This window comes from Octodon degus, unplaced genomic scaffold (genome assembly GCF_000260255.1).
Source record: "Octodon degus isolate 3935 unplaced genomic scaffold, OctDeg1.0 scaffold00032, whole genome shotgun sequence".
In the NCBI taxonomy this organism is placed as follows: Eukaryota; Metazoa; Chordata; class Mammalia; order Rodentia; family Octodontidae; genus Octodon; species Octodon degus.
This window is the reverse complement of record NW_004524608.1, coordinates 8,976,688-8,983,830: the sequence shown is the minus strand read 5'-3', so window position 1 is coordinate 8,983,830 and position 7,143 is coordinate 8,976,688. Positions and strand designations below refer to the sequence as shown.

The 7,143-nt window shown below is 40.1% G+C and overlaps 1 pseudogene; it reads right to left on the bottom strand.

The window, feature by feature from the left end:
- Positions 1-4,512: 4,512 nt before the first annotated feature.
- On the bottom strand, positions 4,513-5,620 carry LOC105742019 (annotated as a pseudogene).
- Between the last annotated feature and the right edge of the window lie 1,523 nt (positions 5,621-7,143).

Sequence of the window (7,143 nt, the reverse complement as noted above, 5' to 3'; positions counted from 1 at the left end):
TTGTTAACCCTCCAGAAGAGGCTTATTGTTATTACCATATAACCTAGGCTGTTAAGCTTAACCTCACTATCTGTCTGCATATCAAACATCTTAGGCATAACATGGAACAGGTATTTTTGATCAAGTATTGATATGTTGAACTTTAAGTCCCTACAGAATATGATGAAAAAACATCTAAAAATTAGAATGTATTTTAAAAATAGGCATAAAATATTATGTAATTCTTATGTTTACACATAAGTCCAAAAATCTCACCATATACAACCTTGAAGCAGGACAGACATGGTTTCACTTTATAAACCTCGTTTTTATACTTTTCTGCTGGATGGTTAAGACCAAGATAAAGCAAGACCTGTATAACAAGGAATGTAACTCTTGCATATGATAAGATCAGTCAAGTACCCTCAGGATTTATCCTGTAACCCTGTACCGCAATTTGCAGATCCTTTTCAGTGTCAGCCATGTGGATGAGTCACGGCCACTGCCTGACCAATTTGCTCTCTGTGAAAACCTGAGAGAATATTTTCTCTCCAGGTGAGTCTTCTTAGGCACACTCTACATCATTGATCACATTGCTCTGTGGCCCCATAATCTCCTTGTTCAGAAAATTTGAGACACAACTGAGTTACCTGATGTTCCAGTATAGGTTCTCCTATGTCCTGAGTCTTCACTGACCTTGAAAGGCTATGGTCAAAATGTTGGCTGTGCTTGCAGCCCTTCTATTTCTCTAAATTTTCGTCTGCAAACTTAGGTTGTTAACCCTCCAGAAGAGAAGCGTATTATTACCCTACAACTTATGCAGTTGAGTTTAACTAGAAAGTATTTTATTTTTTCTAATTAATTAATTAATTAATTAATTTTATGTATTTAGTACAGGGTCTCACTATGCAGCTCAGACTCATAGTGATCCTCTTGTTTTCAGCCTCCCCAGTGCTGGGATTATAGGCATGCATCACCACTCCTAGACTCTAGAAAATATTTTCTCTTAATTTAATTTACTTTTACTCTTATTGTTGGCATTTTTTAATGTTTGTAAGTTTGAGTGTATGTATCTTAATGTAGTAAAAGCTATAAGATTTCCCTTTATTTCATTCTCTTTTACATTTAGAGAGTATATTTTCCTTTCAATGCATCATAAAAAGCTTTTCATCTGTTGCTTACTCTAAAACCTTATAGCTTTGTATAGTTCACACTATTATCCATCATGAATTTCTTTTGACATGTGTTGGGCAGTACAGATCTAACTTTAATCCCAACACTTTTTCCAAATAATTAACCTATCTTCACATTATAGATTACTGAATAACCAGCCCTTTTCTTTCAGATCTGAAATGTCATTTCTTTTCATGAACCATACTTTTAATTACATGTGTATATATGTATTAGAAAAATCTATTATTCTTGCAGTTACCACATTATTTTAATTGTTAGGTGCCATATGTCTTTATATCTGACAGTTAAGTCCTTGTATGCTATAATCCTTAGCATTTTTCTGGTTTGTTTTTGCCTGTCTGAGTTTTTGTATACTCTCCACAATCCTTCTGTTCAGTTACAGAAGAAAGTACATGGAATTCCCAGATGAGTTTGTAGTTCTTGGGTACAGAGTCATTACCGCCCAAAATGTCCGCATCCTCATTCCTAGCACCTGTGGGTCTGATACTTTTCATAGTAAATGCTGTGGTTATGATTATACTGAATATATGAAGATAATTCCCAGAAGCTCTGGACATGCTCAATGTTACGGTGAGGTCCTTGGTCTGGGAGAAAATGAAGCAGGGGAGTCAGACTCAGGGAGGAGACAAAGTGAGAAGAGGACAGGGAGGACAAGTTTGGAAAGTGCTCCACATTTGGCTTTGAAAATGGAGCAAGAGTTTCAAGCTAAGGGCAGAAAAAACAAAGTTGGGCTGGAACCTAAAAAAAGCAAATGAAAGGACTTTGCCTCAGAGTCTCAAGAGAAAGCAGAGCATTTTGTTGTTGTTGTTGGTAAAAGACATAGAAATTTTTTTTTGCAATACAAATAGAAAGTAAATACATGTTTTAAATTTTATATTTATTTATTTATTAATTTTGGCAGAACTGGGGATTGAACTCAGGCTCTTGTGCTTTCCAGGGAAGTGCTTATTCTACTGAGCCTTCTCCCTGGCCCCAGTAAATAAATTTTTTAAATAGTAAACATTCATAAGATTCTCCTTGAGTTGAATATTTTATCATTATGTCTCTTTGTTTTTTATCTTCCAGTTTCCCACGTTCTGAAGACTTGCAGCCTCATGACTGCTGAGTAGTGGGAATGTTCCAAGTCCTCTCTTGCCTCCACTGTTGTCGCCTTGGCTACAACATCAACAGACACTGACAAGGAGATGACGTAGAGCTAGAGTGGTCTCAGAAGGAATCTCAAGCTTCGGTGGTAACATTTCTTCAGTGAATTATTGTAAGTTCACTGGAAATAAAAGAAAAATAGGTGTCAGCACATAAATTAGATTACAAAAAACCAACAGACATTTTTGAACAGAAAACATAGATTTAAGATGAAGACCTTAGTAGATGAGTTCAGTATCAGAACAGAGAAAACAGGCAACTTGAAGACAGAACAACAGGAGTTAGCTGAGCAAGGTAGTTAAAATAGACTAGAAAAAAATGAGTAGTTCTATTGACCTGTAGAGGTGCAACAAATGAAATTTTATCTATTCAAAGATTTACAGGTAGAAGAGAAAGAGGGTATATATATATATATATATATATATATATATATATGTGTGTGTGTGTGTGTGTGTGTGTGTGTGTGTGTGTGTGTTCAGAGAAGTAAAACTACAGGAAATTCCCCAAATTTAGCAACAAGTAAACCAAACACAGATTCAAGAAGCTAAAGGAATTCCAAACAGGAGAACATGAAGCAATTTACATTGAAACAAATAATAGCTCAACTTTTGAAAACCGAAGACAAGGAAAAACATCTTTAAGCAGCTGAAAATAGACAATATTTCTCATCATAAATTTCTGACACACACACACACACACACACACACACACACACAAATCATACATTTTTCAGGTAGTAAAAGAAACAGCTGTCAAACTAAAATCATCTAGTGAATATATCCTTTGGTAACGTAAGGAAATCAAAACCTTTTCAGATAAGGAAAAACAGAGCTTTGTTACTAAGAGACTTACCTTAAGATAACAGCTGAATAAGTTTCTGTAAAGAGAAATTTTCAAATACAGAAAAGAGAAAATATGAGGATGTGTTCAAGACAGTGAGCTGGAGACCTTGAGTTGCTGTGGAGCAGTCATGTCAGTGGGGAGATAAAGCTATCATGAGAAACTGTAGAAGCAACTTGAGGTAGCAACCAGGCAAACCTTCAAATATTGGTATGTAGGAAGATAAGAAAATTAACTGAAAACACACCCCCAGTGCTGAGTGAATTACAGCTCCATGGAAGACAGGAAGCTGTCCCTGCTGTGCAGAGGGAAGTGGAAAATGTCAGTATGCTCTGGTGAGCACTGCCTCTACCACTGCACAGAGAGTACCTGGGCAGAAAGGAGATGTGAGCAAAGCCAAGTGGATAGAGATGGGTGGTACTTTTTGCTTTTCTCTCTGGATTTAGATAGCATAAGATCGGGAAGTCATTTTAGAAGCTCTGCAGCAACACCAACCTAGGGTGGAACAAGCAGATGATGATGGATTTGGGAGGAACTGGGGTAGAGAGTTGATCTTTTTTCCTGTTTTTTTAATGAAAGGATAAATATGTGAAAGTATGACAGTATGAAAGGGTAAGAAGTAGAAGAACAAAGGAGTGGATGGATAAAAATTAGATGGCCATTAGATGGACAGATGGTTAAGTGGAAGATTGGAGGGCTGGGTGTGTATGGGAGTCTGTATAGATGAATGAATGAAAGGGGGGTGGATTGAAAAAAGATTAGAAGGATGGATGGATGGATGGATGGATGGATAGGACAGAGGGATGGATGGATGGGTAGGAGACAGAGATGGATGGATGGATGAATGGAAGGGCTGAAGGATAGCAAAGTAGATGGATGGACAAATAGAAGACTAATGGATATGAATATCTGTGATGAAGAATGAAGGAACAGACCAGAAAGTTGACCTGTTGAGGTGGGGCTCTTACTATGGTGGCCAGGCTGGTCTCGAACTCTTAAGTTCAAGTGATTCACGTAACTCAAGCATCCTAGACTCTAAGCATGCTCTGCCATGCCCAGAGAAGTTGAAATAAATGAATGAAGAACTGAATCGTCAAAAACTGACTTATTACTAAAGCACAGTGGGACCAGGAGGGTCATCATGCAGCCCAGATCGCCATGAGTGTTAATCTTTTTCTTCCACACACCTGGCAGCTGCTGAAGTGGAACTGCAGTGAGAAGAGGGGCTTCACATTATCTGGGGCTTCCTTGAAGTATCCAGCACTGCAGAAAGAGTAGGGATGCACATTCCAGAGATTTTTCTAGAATCTCATCTGTGATTAAACAGCAGGCCTTGACTTACATTGCTTCTTGTTTCTATTTCAAACTGCAAGTTGAGAGTTCTGGTTTTAGCCTAGGGCAAAAACCTCCTCCATCTGGAAGGAGGAGAATGGAGGAGGTTTTAGCCTCCTCCATCTGGAAGTGGAGGAGGTTGTAGGCTGACACCTGCATATCTTACATCAGGGCTTCTAGACTGTTCCTGAGCATGACATAGGACAGCTTCTCCTTGCACCTGAGGGCCATCACCACTTTGAGGTACTGCTGCATGGCTTCTGACACCCTGTTGCAGTGACTGTATAGTCCCATGAGTAGCTCTGGGGTGTCAAGATAATTCTGCTTCTGCTTCATGATCTCCTTGGTGCTGGGAAGGCACTTTGTCCATGGCAGGGACCCACAAAGTCACTTGGGACTGGAGATCACTGCAGTGGGATCATTGGTTCACATCCTTTGTGTGCATCCATGCTAAGGAACTCGAGGTCCTCCTCAGGTGAGTTCCTGCTGCCTTCTATGTAGGCCATGTGTCTGCCACTTGAATGATAGCCAAAGGAGAAGCCATAGCCTACCATGGTCATGTGGCTCAGATACTCTGGATTCACAAAAATACTCTGCTGTCATATTTCCATGAACATTCTCATTTTCATGGAAGAATTCCAGGGTATCCGGCAGCCAGCAGGCCACCTGGAACACACACTTCTCTGAAATCACATGCTTTGGGTTCTTAGCCAGGGTCTACGGTAGGTGCCTGCGCAGTCTGGGGAACACCAGGAACCTGTACTTGTCCTGGTGAACACCGAAACCCATACAGGTGGGGATGGGCAGGAGTAGGGGCGAGGACAGCTTCTTCTACTTGCTCACTTACGGAGGCTTGGTAGCCCAATGGAAGTTCTGCTCATTGAACAGGCACCCATCCTTGGCATGAAGTTTGAGGGAAAACTCATTTTTCTGAGACTTTGACTCTCAGGGGAAGACTGAGGCAGGCTCAGTTTCATAGAGATTGCTTGATTGTCCCTGGTCTGCAGGGCTCCCAGTCTCCAGTGCTGACAGCATTCTTGTCTGTCAGTTCTGTGCCCAAGGGCAAAGCCTTGAGCGAGGTAGTTACCCAGCTCCACTTTGGCATTTGAGGGCTTCCCGTGGTGGACTGCATGCTACTTTTGTGGGGAAGGGCCTGCTCTTGGCCCAGCATGTCTCAGAAGAACTCATGGCATCTTCAACCTCAGCACTGTGACCATCAGAGGGGAAAGATGACTGGAAAGAGATGACAATGTTTGACCACTTCACTGTTGGGGGAGATTTCACAACTGATGTTTCACTCTCTCTTAGAGCCTCGGCAGGATGACATAAGTTATCTGCCACAGGTTGGGGATCTTGCAAGCTCTGCTGTAGGCAAAGATTTCCCACAGTAAGGGTAGAATTTGAAAGTTGCTTCAATATTTTTGCCACACTCTGAACAGAAGGTGATCATGTTTTATGGGGTCACAGTCTGGTCCTTGGTCTCACTGGGCTGGAAACTCCATCCTGACAGTGGCCTTCTCAATTATTCAGCAGCAACTTGCTGAGAGTTAATCCTGAGTGACTCTTTTTGCTTAGGTGCAGAAGATTCCTCCATTCTCTTTGTAAGTACAGGATATAACTGCTAGCATTCCACAGGAAGGAAGTGAACATGCATCCAATTGGTTAGACTGAGGATAGAGATGTGAAACATTAAAGCTAAAACTACAAGACATGGCATTGCCTCCTCCGACACCTTATTCTGGGCTTGAAGAACATCTGTGGGCCAAGAGTTTGCTATCTCAGCAAACAAGAGGTTCAGCTGTGGGATTTTGCTGCAGAAGAGTCTGAGGCTAGAGGCCTTCTGTAGGACTGAGCAGGAGGTTGGGTATGCATAGTCCCTATCACAGAGACAGACGCTGTGTGCCCATTCCCCACCAGCTATAGCACCCTATGACTGAATTACCTTCTAAACACATGAGATTCCAGAGACATTTAGTTGAAACTGTACCAGTTATGAATCTATAGATATCTGAAATTTTTACAAGGTGGCCAAGAACATGTATTAGAGAAAAGACACACTCTTTAAAAAATGGTGCTGAGAAAACTTCTTCTAGCAGAAGACTGACAGCAGATCTTTATCTCTTAGGTGGTACTGAAGTCAAATAAAAGTGAAGGACTGTGTATAACCCAGAAATACTGAAACTTCTGGAAGATGACATAGAGGAAAGACTTCAAGCTGTAGCTGTAGGCAAAGACTTCATAATTGGACTCCAATAGCACACAAAAAATATCATGACTTGTCAAGTGAGGTCTCGTAAAATTAAAAAGCTCTGCACAACAAAGGAAAGACTGAGTAGAAAGCTAAAGTAAAGGATAGGGAAAAGTTCTTAGTATTTACTTTTCTGATGAAGGGTTAATATCTTGAGTCTATAAAGTATTCAAAAATTATTCTTCAAAAGCAAATAATTCAATCAATAAATGGGCAAGAAAACTTCACAGACACTTCAAAAAAGTACAAATGACTGAATAATACATTAAAAAGTTTTAACAATCTATAAAGAATGGGAAAGATAGATAGGTAGATAGATAGATAGATAGATAGATAGATAGATAGATAGATAGATAGATAGATTAGCTAAGATAATTGCACTACCAATTTCTATTACTTCATTGAAA